This window comes from Ciconia boyciana, chromosome 9 (genome assembly GCF_034638445.1).
Source record: "Ciconia boyciana chromosome 9, ASM3463844v1, whole genome shotgun sequence".
NCBI lineage: Eukaryota > Metazoa > Chordata > Aves > Ciconiiformes > Ciconiidae > Ciconia > Ciconia boyciana.
In genome coordinates this window covers 5,150,889-5,165,615 of record NC_132942.1, presented here as the reverse complement: position 1 = coordinate 5,165,615, position 14,727 = coordinate 5,150,889, and the positions used below count along the sequence as shown (strand labels likewise).

General features: G+C 41.6%; 1 protein-coding gene across 2 annotated transcripts in view; it reads right to left on the bottom strand.

The window, feature by feature from the left end:
• The window catches only part of SPOCK1 (SPARC (osteonectin), cwcv and kazal like domains proteoglycan 1), a 336,819-nt gene that overhangs the window by 65,696 nt on the left and 256,396 nt on the right, over positions 1-14,727 (bottom strand). The window lies entirely within an intron of this gene.

Genomic DNA, 14,727 nt, shown 5'->3' with positions numbered 1-14,727 from the left:
GCAGTAATGGCATTGGACAGATTGCAAAACTTCAGTCTCTATTGAAAATGCCATTGTTTTTATTATTACAGATAACAACAATAATAGCTACTTCCTATGCAGAGTTTTGCACGGCACTTCTAAATGTGCCTCGTAAAGTGTTGTTATTATTCCCTGCTTAAATATATGGAATCTGCAGCATAGACAGTTGAAACAATTTCTTCCAGGTCACCTAAGAGATCAGTGGCAAAGCTGGGAAGAAAATACAAACCTCCGGAATCCCATGTGTTTCCTATGCTGCAATGCTATGTTTCAGGTGTGAAACCATGCCATCTATCCGCTGTTACCACTACTGATTTATCAGTTTGGTCTTTCGAGGAGCTGGGAGCTCTCAACTTCCACTGCAAGCAACGGGCTTGGTCTGAATAACATCCATGAAGAGACACCAACCCTCACAATAGTGAGAACTGAAAGAAATCAGCTCAGCAGCTGATGAGACTGGTCCTTCAACACGTCAGCTTCTCTCAACAAGGAGGAAACTTTAAATGACTCCTACCAATAACTAAAAATTGCCTTAACAGTTAACAGCACCATCCCTAAAAATAGCCATTCATCATGCAATCAACTCCAGAAATACAAAATCATAAAACTGAAGAGTGAAGATTAAACTATGAGCAGTACAGTATAGTTCCTCATATCTACATATTGTTACTTGTTCCTTTCCCTTCCCTAAAACTTCAGCAAACGGGATTTACAGCACCTCTTGACAATCACCACATTCAAACCATTTAGGACAGCAGGACGTGCGCAGCATTGGACGAATGAGACAACTCAGGAGAATTAATATTGCAAAAGCGTCCTAGTTAAAAAGCCCTGATTTATAACATACTGACTATTCATAGCCTTCGCTGTTTGCATTACATATATTTTAGTGCTGACTTCCCTCTGACAGCTTTGTGCCTCTGTAGTTGTCCTCTCTGCAGTTACTGCCCCAAGGATATTTTCCCCAGCCTGTGCCCAGCAGCATGCCTCCTGGAGACTGGACTAATGTACTGATAAAACGGAGTAAAAGAAAACAGCACACAGAAGCAGGAGCAAAAACGTGCGAGGCGTCCTCTTTGGCTTGATACCTAATGAAGTGAATTCAATCCCATTTTTTGTCTTCCTCAAGCACTGATTTTACCAGATCAGAATCTGAGGGCTTTTAACGCAAGGGGGAGTTTTGCCGGCAGCGCTGAGGCTGGCGCTCCTCCCTGCAGAGACTGCCTCCTGCCAGGGGAAATGGGAAATGTTGGGCTGTAAAATCCCTTTGGTAAGTCTGAATTTTATTATAGATTAATTTTTTCATTTAAAAGGAGGCCGGCATGCTTACACAATGTGACACAACATGTTTTGAAACGTGCAGCTTTTTTGAAGGCCGAAGGACACATAGTGTAAGACCACGGTGTTACCCAATGAGGATGCAGTGGGCAACTGGAGCTCATACAGCAACAGCCACTGACGAAAATCACAGCATCATCTTCTGTTATTTTGGTACAGTGGAAGCCAAGAGAACAGAACAGGATGTTGTTACAAGATAAATGCCTCCTGCTTTGAAATTACTGCAAATATCTTGGCTTTACCTCTGTTTGTGTTTGTTAAAAGGGCTCATCTTTGCCCAGGCTTTAATCTAGCGGCAGGAGACCATTATCCTGTGCCTACATCCTATTCTGTTGACATTATCTCCTGGCCATTCTGAACTTCAATGCACCCTGGTGGCTGCATGCTCTGTGTGATGTTCTGCCCTTCCAATTTAGAAAATGCACGGCCACACACAAACATGTGAAAGCTTAGGTTGCGATTTACACTAATTTCTTGCAAGACTGAAGGGAATATAAGTACTTATTTTTCATCTGTTTGCTCCATAAATACACTTGCTTAATCTATGCTGTTTGGACAGAACACAAACACAAGAGAAAGCACATCAGAAGGAGAGGAGAACAGGAGAAAGGAGAACCTTCTCTGAGCGCACAGTCCTGAAGGCAACGACTCTTTCTGCAGCGTATTGTGATAGTCAATATGTTATTGAGAACACAGGCATAAATCTTCTTCCTGCAGCTGGAGTTGATCATTTAATCCCTTACAGAACATCAATTAGTTACATATTTTATTATGCATAATAAATGTAAATTATGTATCTAAGCATTAGCAATTATACTTCAAATACCACCTTTAAGATGGTAAGGCCTATTTCAAGACCGTTATTATGTGCAGTTAAGAAAGAAAGAGCTTTACACTTGGAAATAGCAAGGCAAGTTTTTCCTCAGCTCTCCTTATGATTGATAAAAATGGCAACCAAAAAGCTCAACATAAACCTAGAAAGAAACTGCTTAAAAAGGGCTGTCTCTATCATCTGAGCGTGTAGGGCAAGGAGGAGAGATAAACTTGAAGATCACAATGGTGCAGTCGCATGAGTAAATTTACACCTATGATTAACCACATTACATTCCCACCATACTTGTTTGGGATGTTAGTTTGTATACATATAGAACTGGGGTGGCAGCTCAGTGTTGGGGGAGGAAGATGAAAGAACTCCATCACTTTAAATATTAAATTAGGATAATACTGATTACTTTTTCAACACCTAATCCCTGTATGTAACTGTTTTTCCCTTCCCTAAAGAAAAACATGGAGATATCATACTTTCCATGGGATGGTGTGCTTACTCACTGTAATAACCTACACGAGTAGCTCAACTTTGGATTTAATGACATTGCCTAAGCCAAACTAAGTTATATTCAGAGGCAGAGCGGCCACAGAAGATGTCTTGTGGAGCAATAATGAAGTTTTTGGACTACTCTGCCACTGGGTCTACAGTCTAGAAGGAGCCTGCTGGCTTCCTCCAGACCATGGACACTGCATTTCTATTTTTGTGGAGAAAACCCAAATGTCCTCTTTCCTTTTGCCATCCTCATCTCCTTCTCACATGAAAATAACAAGATATGCAGTACAGGACAAAACATATTAAACGAGGGAGTGATACAACCTATCAGTCTTTCACACCAAAAGGACATTACAGTGGTTGCAGACACGAGCCATGAAGCTCCTTGCAGTGATGTTCCACAGGACTCACTGGGAGCAGTCCCACAGTCTGGGGCTGGTCCCTCTGATTTCAGGGGACCCATCTCACCGGTGGTATGACTGGATATGCCTTGACCCTCTGCTGAGCTTTTCTCCTAGTAGAACTCCCTGGGTCCTGCCAAGCTTCACGTTTCTCTGCTACCTCCCTGGTGTTTGAACTGCGTTTGTTTACTATGAACCCCAAGGCCCACATAAACATCTCTAAACTATTTTACTGCAAATGGAAAAAGCAGCTCTGTTATTTGTTGCTAAATGTATATGGAGATCAATAAAATATATGAGGGGAGAAACGGTTGAACATATTCATGGAAAATTCATAAATTAATTTATTCAACTAAGATGTGGGAAATTATTGCAGAGCGTGTTTTGGCTAAAGTGTTCCCCTGAGAACCCACTACTCGTATAACGATTCCCTCTTTATTGTCAGTGAATCTACAGCAATGTGTTTTGCATAAGCATTCACATATGAGGGAGAAAGAAAATAGCTACATAAAATTTATTCCCAGCTATTTTATTCTTGTCTGTCATTCTCCAGCCTGTAGTCCCTGCTAGAGTAGAGTCTAGGTATATTTTTAATGATGTAATAAAACAGCGTATCTCTGTCTTTATACTGGCTTTCAACTTTTGGCAGCCAGGTTTTGATCTAACTGGCACATAAGTAATATTGCTGGGTAAGTTACTGTGATCTTTTACACAAGGGTGTATATTTGGCTAATGAACGTCTACATGGACAGCTTAGTACAGCCTCCAGACCGCATTAATGCCTTGAAGAGCTTTGCATCCTGACAGAAGGAACTCACGTATTTGCTTCAAATGCAGCCAAGTAAGGCAGCAGTGGGGTGAAACAGGGGACAGCAGCGCTCCGGCACGCAGGCGGCTGCTGGCCATGGGGAGCATCAGTACGGAGCAGCCAGATGAGCTGCCTCCCGACTGGTATCGAGTGATGTGCACCTCTGTGCTCTTCTGCTGAGCTGAAACTCCCTCTGGCAGCCAGCTGGCTATGGGTGAGACAGCAGCTTAGGAAACTACTCCTTCCACCAGCGGATACCCAGTCGGCTCCTGCTGAGATCGGCTAATACTCCCCTGCCAGCGGAGGAGAGCAGACAGGAACACTGCAGCAATGAATGCTCCCAACAGCAGAGATGGGCTTAGTGCACACTGACGCTATCTGATGCATTAACTACACGTGCTGGGATGAAGACTGGCAGCTCACTCAGTAATGACATAGCTGTGCATTTCTTCATTGTGATTCTAATTACAATATACAGGGTAAATACTGTTGGATCCTAGCCCTGGCAGCACCCGTCATTGGGAATGCAGATGTAACTGAGAACCTGCTGCAGATGCCCCCGATGGCCTGGGACATACTATGTGCCTGACATTGCTCCTGCTCGTAGGGCCACAGAGAGGACAGACAACCGGAGCACGTCGCACAGGCTCGATAACAAACACCATGCAAGGGGATGAGGAGCAGAGCACGTTGTATCGAGGGTTCAGCAGAGGGAAGGCTCTCCAAGACCCTGATTTGGTCTTAATGCATGAAATTTGTAATATGAAATCTATAATCTAAAATTTCTTGTAGTTATGCTGACAAAGGAGAAAACTTTTTCGCTTCCAAACTTTTATTGCTTCTGTCGTTAATTGAAATGTGAATTAAAAAGGAGAGAAGCATATTTTTGTTGGTGGGAGTACATAGGAATTAGCAGACAATGTACATGATGAAGACAAACTACCAGGAAGTCTCTTTCTCAAAAGACTGAAGATTGGAATAGGAGGTTAATTTTTATAGTATGCTAATTAAAATATATGTTAAAAACCTGAAATATTACATCTTACAAACAGCAGGGGCCCTAAAACTGTTGTTGAACAGTGCTCTCGCCTGGAAGACACTGCATCTTCTTTCGCACCCTGCAGTTTTTTACATTTCCACTGAGAATTATTTCGGTGCAGTGTTTGTTTTACGGTGCATCTTTTGTTCACTCACAATATGTCTCTTCTAAACTTCAGATACAAATAACAAAAGCTCATTATTTTCTACCTTATCTTTTACTCAGCACCTGCCACCGGCAAAAGCTAAAACTTCCTGAAATTACAACATATATATTTTTTAGTCCAGATTTTCTTTATATCAGTATTTTTTCTTACCTATCTGTCTTAGCAGATAATTAGAATCCATTGGAATTCAGACACCCTTTCAGACACCCAGAGAGGGGTTGTTTGTTTACATGCTTTAGAGCAGTGCTTGCCAGTGCTTCCTTAGCTAGGACTCTTATCAGTATTTCCTTACAAGCCTCCAGTTTCCAGTTTTCATCAGATGGAAAAAAATTACTATATTTGGAACACCCTCAGTCCGAGAGACTTTTTCTTTTTTTTTTTCCCCCCAAACTTGGTACAATTAAAAAAAGGTTCAGTACCTTTCCTTCAAATCCCAAAAGAAATGTTGTATGATGCACGCCCATTGCATCCCGCTGAACACGGACATTAAAAAGTTAATGGGAATTCTGTAAACTTTTTGGGCTCTGTAAAACCTGAAATCCTGAAAACAACTGCCCAGCTGGGAGACAGCAAAGTCAACCGTATGAATTCATGTTTGTAAAAAGTCAGACACTAATGCAAGGTCCTGACACGAGTCTCAAATTTGGGGCTACGTGACAGGGTTGTGTGGCCCCTTAGCACTTCTGCTCCCTGCCACGCAGTTCGGCTGCCTCTTTGCTGCTCTGCAAACCAGAGCCTTGCCCAGGCCCCGCTGCCCTGGGCTCTGGCGAGGGAGAGGGGCTGCACTGGGACAGGGCAACAGACTCCGTGCCTCAGGGCGGGCACTGAAGATACGGACCAAGCTCTGTCCCCTGGGCTGACTACGTGGGTAGGCTTTATATTGATGGAAGTGGCTATGCTACGGCCAGACTGGCAGTTTTGCTAGGTAGTACAGTCGTCTCATTTCTCTGGGCACACACTTGCTGTTCCTTCTGCTTGAAGGGTAAGCTCCCTACAGCAGGGCTTCCTGCCCTGCACGTGCTCTGCTCCTGGGTGGGACTGCCTCGTGTCATTGCAATAAAAAGAAAGGGGAGGCTAGAAAAAAAACCAAACCCGATTTGTTTTCTATTAGAATAGCTACCAGGCGAACATACAGCACTTTACCTTTGCAATAAAAGCTGTACAAAGATATCTTAAAAACTTGGAGTTCTAATTAGGAGCTCTGTTCTCCTTACAAGAATACATAGCTGCTGCTGCTATTAATAGGAGTTATGCATGCATACCCGTGGTGGAATAAACTCTAATTAACACAAACAATCTATTGTGTAAATACGTATTGAGCCATTTTTAAAACGTGTGCGAGCTGTAGCCTTGAAGCAGATGTTATTGCTGATTGGCTCAGAAATTCCCATTTCTGCAAGAAATGACATGAAGGACTTCATTATATCTCAGGTAAACAACAAATATTTGAAAGTCTCTCATTGCACACTTAGCTAACAGGCTAGCGGTTCATCATCTGCTAGGAAAAGAGAACAGCTTCCATGTGTGGGGTCAAGAAGAAAGAGACCCAGGTTCCAAGGCACTGATATTAAATAGGCTGAACGGATTTATGCAGCTGAATGCAGTAATGCCAAAAGGTCTCATGCAGCCAAGCGCCGAGGACCACAAATTGCTCTACACTCCACAGCTCTGCCCTCTGCAATCCTGCAGCTCTAATGAGGGAGAGCTGCAGGACTTTGCCCTCAGGGTAAAATTAACCACGGAGCAGAGTGGAGGGAAAGCATGAGACCCGGGCAATCTTTAAATATCTAAGTCAGGAGGTCACATCATTAATATTGCCAACCACAGGTGCTCCAAGCACACGGCTCAGGTCCCTAAAATTAAGCTTGTCAACTTTAAGATTTTAAAATGTAACAACACTTTTTTCTTTTTTTTTTTTTTTTTTTAATTTTCAGCTGCTTCTTTTTCTTAGGTCCCAGCCATCTGCAACCATTAAGTTACATGTTTTTGACTCTTACGGCATGAGTTTAAACAACTGACTACCAACTCCAGAGCAACTGGAAAGACAGAAGGTTCATCTTCCAGGAAGAGACAATCAGTTCCTGGCCTGGGCTCCAGAAAAGAGCAGGTTGCAAGAGGCAGCTATCATGGAATTCAGGATGGCATTAATCGCATCTTTTGTGGTTCCACACTATAATTAGAACTGTGCACACCTCTCTAAGAATAGGTTTCAACTTCTCAGTAGGAGAAGAGCAGAAGGGGCTCCTTGTTTCCATCAGTTAGAGAGTTGTTTTAGGAAACAAAGAGCCTGACTGCCTATGTGAGGAGAGTCAGTAGACAGTCAGCTCTGCTCCTAAGAAGAGTCCACTCCTCTTCCTTGCTTTCAAATTTGTGCATGAGAGATCCCTAAAAGAGAGTCTGTGACTGTGGGGTACAAGTCCTACACACCACAGCCAGGAGAAAAAGGGGGAGGAAAGGAGCGGGGACCACTGAAGGACAAAATTCTGCTTTAAGACAAAACAAATTGCCCAGAGCAATAGCTGGAAATCAGGTCAATGTGAAGCAGGAATTTTTAAAAAATGCAGTTAATTGCATCAGCTAGTTGATACGGCATATATGGTCACAGCACTGGATACAGGAGGCGGAGGACATTCAAGGGACCGTTCATTAATGGAATGTAACAATGGAAACAAATGGTTGCTATTTTGTGAGCAAACAAGAAAATAGTTCTAGACACCAAAATCTACCATGTCATATAGAAATTAAATTTGTTTTTACAAGTAATTTAGATGCCAGTTCTGGAAACACCCAGGCCAAGGTGGGGTGTGGGGCATATCTCAGTGGGTTTATTACTTGTACGAAATTCAGGTGCTTATTGGAGCAGCAGGGGCCAAGGAGGGCTGGAACTTGACACAGAAGAGTCAATTTGTAAGTGGAAACATTTGTGCAATGCTGATTTCAACTTTTCTTTCACTGGCTGAAGATACCAAGACAAGTTAAAAGGCAAAGTAAGACAAAGCACTTCTGTCACTACGAATGGCAGAGTCAAAATAAAGACACCCATCCTTCCTTCTCTCTGAGATTTAACACAAAGTACCAGCCTGTGTTCAACCTGCAAACTGCCCTGCTCTCCTCTGATTCTGCCCCTGTTAGTTGTCATGCAACGGCTACCACAAGGTAGGCACACACTTGTCTTCTCCCCAGCAGAGTCACATTCTTAGACTGAAATCTGGGCTTCAGCCTGAGGTTTGATTTTGGTGACTCTACAGATCATTTTCGAGTACCCAAGTCACGCCCACGCTCTGGGCTGTGCGAGCTGGTTCCTTGTGCTCAGCTTATGCCGGAGCCGAGGTGCTGAGGAGATGATGCCAAGTCACCCATCCCAAGGGGCGGCTCCGGCTCGTGGGTAGCAGAGCCAGAGAGGCAGCTCTGCACCCGAGCCTCCTCCCGCGCGCAGGGACTCGCCGCCGCAGGTTGGCACCAACTTGGGGATCTCGGCAGGATGCTTCAATGCGTGGCATAATCATGCGCTACGCCTGGTAATTACTGCTATGAACTGTCTTTGGAGATGCTAATTCTCTAGTCAGGAATATTTGCAGGATCAGAATCCAAATGCAAATGCAGGCAGCAATGCTGGCTTATTTTAAAAAAAGTAAGAATGTATCTTATAGCCCATAGTCTATACTCACATCCAAAAGCATTTCCTGTTGCTAAATGTCTACTCCTTTCTCTTCCTGCAGGATTTGCATGATAGCTTACTAATGATGACCATTTTCTAGCTGCACATGGGAGTTTTTGCTTTCCAGTACACTAGTCTGCCACATCCCAAAATGTGGACTTTAAAAATCACTTTCCTACTGCATTTGTTTTCTTTCCTTTCTATATATACTATATTGCTTTTGTCTCTATGAAATCATTCTCTATTCTAACTCTTCATAATTATGAGCTGAGAGTTCAGAGCTAATAGCATTATTCAAAGTGGAAAGAAGCTACTTAAATTTTTTTTTAAATAGACCAAAGCCATCTTAGTTTAAAAATAAAGAAAATCACAGGAAAACAATTGGAGATTTGGAACAATCGATGCTGCTTGAAATGTACTTGCTATGTAATTGAGATGCATTCTCGTTCTGTAGCCATTTACTGATCACATGAGAACGATGATTTGTCATTTTTACTTGCTTCAAATTACTAAAGGCAATTTAATTTCTCTCATGGAGACGACACATCACATAATGTGAACATAATCAAGAGGTAACGATCTGTGGCTCCATGCACATCCAGATACTCCAGTTACCAGCTAAACAAGTGCCTACATATGGCAGAGAGAAGGCAATCCAAGACATTCAGATCCCCAAGCACAGGGTTTCCACCCAAGCAATGACATCTTAAACAGAGCAATTTAGCTATGCCATGCCACTGTATCCATCTAGATTTCAGACGAGGCAGTGCTCCATCTACTCAGTCATTCTCATATCCATCTGTCCATACCTGGGCAAAAACCTAGCATCTGGTGACCACTGTAAAGGGTAGGCATGTTCCTTTCAGGCTTTTATGCAATTGGTATGATGGCAATATCTTAGCATCCCCAAAATCTCTCAGCCAATGCTCCTCCTCAATTAGAAATTGCAAAGTCGTATGCCTTCTGTAGGAGAACTGTTGCACGTAAGGAGCCTAAAGCAAGGAATCGGGTATTGGCATTAGGTGAGGGTCCCGTATTTAGTACTGTATTTGCAGTTACTTTGAGGTGTCTGATGCATCTGACAGTATGTTATTAGGGACAAGACTCTGACTGCTATGGCTATGCAGGCTGAGAACAGTTCAGAAGTACAGTTTAACTCTCTCTCTGATGTATGTATTTTTACAAAGAAAAGTTGAAGAAAAGTTGCTACTACACCGGCTTCACCTCTTGAAACACTGGTGAATTAGTCTATTGAATTGTTCTCTGCTGCCTATTCCTTCTCTAGCAACCTTGCCACAAATAACAGGGCAACACTTAAACTAGTATATTATGCTCATAAAGTTTTGTGCTTCCCCGGGCCTGTGTTATAAAAGTATTGGGGAGAAGGAGGAAACATCTCAGAGCCCACAGGGACAAGGCTCTGGGGAGCTTCCAAGAGAGACTGAGAGAACAAGGGTGAGGCTAGGTGCTGTAGTCTGGGCTTCTGAGCTCATACATCCTTAGGTAGCAATGATTTCTTAAAACTCACTGTATTTTTGTTTCTAGAATGAGTAAAAAATGGTGGGGGAAAAAAGGATACAGATACACTGAAAGACCACCCTGGCTTGCTTGACAACTCGGCGGTGCAGTGAGCAGCTAAAGTATATACTTCCTTATTACCAAACCCAATAGTTTACCTGTGCTACCAGTTCTACGCCAAACATATGACCAAGTCCTGAAGTGCCTCTGTAGAAGTGGAAATGGGAGCTTTTACAGCATGCATGCTCGGCTTTCAAACGGTGTGTCATCCTCTTCTAACCAACCTTTGTCTTTCCATGAGAGAGGTGAAGGTCAGTCTGGGTTCTTCTGTTCCCAAATAACATCACTGATAATAAATTCCAGGAGGTCACTCCTGTTTTCCAGAATAGTTATCCCATTCCTTTCCCATCAAATCTATTAGATTAGCTAGTTCACTGTAAGTTTGCCCAAGTTTCACTGACCATGATGTGGCCCTAGCAGCGTTCATTCCTTGTTACTGATGTATGAAACGTACAGTATCACATAAACTTTCAGATCTCAGAGACACTTTTTGTCTGTTGTTTATAGACAGAGCAGATCTGAAGTTTAGGTACTAATACAAAATAAACAGCACTCTGCAGTACCACTGCTCTGGCTGCTTGCAGAATAGCAACAAGATTTAAGTGCTAAGAATGCCAACCTATTTTTTAATTGACTTATCAGAATTTTTATTTTGTGACGAATAAATCAAAACAAAAGCCAAACCAAAAGCCTCAATGCTAAAAAGCGCTGAAACAAAACATTTGGCAGTTACTAGCAAAGAAGCTTTGGGAACGTATTTTGGAGCATAGCAACCAATGAAGAGTAAGCTGGCTTAAGCTTTGAAGTTAAAGCTTTCAGCAATGCTTCTGATTTCTAAAGAAAACAATAGAAACAATGAAAAATTAAAAAAAGAAAGGAAAAAAATAAACCCCAGGCCTAGTTCAATGCTCAGTGAATGGACTCACTGTGAAAGACACCCATACAAAGAAAGCAGAATTAGTCTGTTTGCTCAGAAATCAAGTAACCACAGCTAATCCTTTTGCAGTATTATCCTGTTTTGGCCTTTAATAAAATCTGCTTTAAATTAAAGATGTACCCAAGCCAAGAAACACCTCCTTTGATGTTTTAAATGGCTCAAATAAGCTGTTTGCTGGTAAAAGCTCAAAATATGAATTCTGAAACTGAAAAAAAATAGTCATTTGTCTGTGCTAAGAGGCTGGCACCTTCCAGGAAGGTTAGAGCATTTAGGATCACAACTTTTAAGCACCTCAAGCATTGGTGCATCTTCTGCCCATGCATAAAGGGAAAAGATCCTGGAATACAAGTCTCTTACAAGCCAGTTACCCAAAACCAGCTAATCCCCTTGTTTTACAACTCTTATATTGCATCGTCTGGATACTGGAACAAGGAATTTTACATTTTAACTGAATGCAGGCAGGGACCTTGGAACAAGGTAACTAAATTAGTGCAAATGACATTTTTTATTTAAGCTTGTGTAATTAGCTATGAGTTGGCATAATAAACTCTAAGATTTTCTTGTTTCCTCTTCCTGTCAAGAACACAGCTTTCAATGCTTGAACTTTGGCAGATGATTCGTAATGTAAAGAATTTTCTCCTATTTTGACTTTGGCTGCAGAAAGGAGGATTTAAAAAATAATATTGGCTTTACAGATAAAACGTACAACAGGCAAGCTGAACTAACAACAAAAGTAATCAGGTTGTCCTGAGTGCAAAGGTAACTGTAGAGTGAGGAGTGTATGTAATTGATGGGTTTTTAAGTTCCGACCATCACATGCCAATTTGTTTGATTTGGCAGTCACAACTGTGATTCTAATCAAGTTAGAAAAGGAGCCCTGTGATTACCATCATCAGGATTGGTAGCTTTCCCAAAAAGAACAAATAGTGTATTTGCAATCCTTACTTATTGCTGACTTCTCTTCAAGGGTGTTTTCCTGCTCAATGCAAAAGCATTCATTGCGTAGGGCAAATCATCAACCAGCCACAGACGGCTCAAGAGCAGAAAGCTACTCAAACTTAGTTGCTTTATGCTTTGATTATCCCCTTCAACGGAAATTGTTGCAGCTTTAGAGGGAGGCCTGGGAACTTCTTGGAATTTTCCATAAGCTATATAAATATGCAGATGTCTGCAGGTGTCACGGCTAAGTGCAAGGAAGCCACATGCTTCACTGTCCTGTGGCTCCTTCTCAGTCCTCTGAGTAATTGGACTGGCTCAACAAGGGTAATGATGGGAGAAAGCCATGTAGCCACAAAACACAGCACCCACTCTCATCAGGATGCAACCATGACATTTGCCTTCATTTCCGCTTTTCCCTCTGCCTTTCCCAGCCACGTGACCTTGATCCTACAGAGTCTGAACCAGGCAGATGCATGAATCCTTTTCCCTTCAAAGTACACAGGGCAGAAGACCCCTGTCTCAAACATATTTTTGGCAAAATAATTCAGCCCAGTGGGCACCCGCCTTCTAGGTCCTACTGCAGCATGAATTGACAGACAGTAGTGAATATTTCTGAAGGGGGGAATTGCTTAAAACATTTTTAATTACAGTCACTGTAGAACAAATAAATACCTCCATTTAAGACAAGCTGAATTACAACTTATTCTGGTTCCATGTAGTTTTCACCTGGAGCAGTACATATCATTTCCCTCCTTGCTGCCTTCTAAATTCTCATTAACCTGTCTGTCAAGATTGCATTAAACATGTCTTGTTAGTTCACCATGTTCTTTGAGAAATCTGACATGGAGATGACAAATTCTTATCTAAAAAAACCCCTCTGGTTTAATGAAGCACATAACAAGAAACACAAAATTCTAGTTTACAACACAGGTTTGATTTCAGCTTTGCTACTTCAGTGAGTTCAACAGCAAGACTATCTGAACAGCCTGAGCATCTATACTTAAGGGAGCAGAAGAAAAGGTCATGGACCCTGAAGAAATCTAAAGGCTGCAAGAACTTCCTCCAAAGTTGAAGCATTTTTACCACTCTAATATGATATTCTACAGCATGCATGCCTCCTAAATAAAAACCCTGTACAATTAATATACACTGCTCTTACTCTGACACTTACCATAGGTCAAGGCACAAAATTTCTCAAGAAAGTTTATAACCTTGTGGGCATTTCTAGTGTGACGTTGCAACCTTGGTGTAACACAAGGTAAGGCATGAACATTTATATTCAGGTAGGTTTTGTGAGAGAAATATTGTACATTCTATAAACACCAGGCAGCTTACAGAGCATTTGTTAATCCTCAAAAAAGATCCCAAAGCAGTTTAATTGACTGGTATTGATGTACTATATCTATCCTACCAAACAGTTTTTGAAAAAAAATCAGTAAGACAATTATGCAATGAAATTACCATTTATATGGCTCCTTTCATCTACAAAAGAGTCAAAGTCCTATGTATTTATAAGGATATAAATACATACCACTGCTCAAGTGCAGCCAATTCCACAGCAGGAAATATCAAATGCTCTGCACCAGCACACAATATAATGGGTTGTACGAAGGGAGCGATGATATTTAAATCCAGAGAGATGACAAGACCCAATTAACCAGATTACAGTACTGACCATATACTCCAATACAGGGGGCTTTCAAACTTTTTATTATTTACCAACTCCTAAAAATTCAGTCCACTGTAGCATGACTTTAAGACTTCTGAAAATAGCTTTGCTTTTCTTACATACCTTTCTTGACCAAGTAAAGTAGTTCATGGACCCTATACCAAGCAAAGTAATTCAGGGACCCTATGTCAGATGCCCATAGACCACCTGTCAGAATCCACTGCTTGCTTAAAAACATAAATCAACCAACACAGCAATCCTTCTACAGAAACTCATTGTTCAGATTACAAAACTGGTTCTTAGTAAGTCTCATGCTTGTACCTGGAGATGCAGTCGTCTTTTGTTGACTTTGCTTGGCATTGAGTGGCACTAGATCCAATAATAAAACTGTTGTCTCTTAGCAAAAGGAATGGTTGGAAACAAATGATTTCAAGTTGGAAAAGCTTATGAGCAACAAATTGTGTAAAAAACCCCCTTATAGCTGAATGTTACATTTTTTTAGAAAAGTAAAAGAATTTTTCCACTTATTTCTGCTAACAGTTGCACATAATGAGGCACACCAACTGGTCAAAACTCCTCAGTTTTTCTTCATCTAACAGGCCAACTTAAAATCCAACAAGTTTACATTAAGAAAACCGTAAGAGTAGAACTGCAGAAGGTGTCATATGGTCTGGACAAATTTACTAATTCTTGGGTTTAATACATTCCCATTCTCCAGCTGGCCACTGTGCACATGAAGCTTGTGGCATGTATCTTCTTATTCTCCAACATAAATTCATCAAGAATGAGTGAAACTTAATAGTAAAACTTAGATGTTATCTCCCAAGGAACTCCAAGACTCCAGAAGTTTGA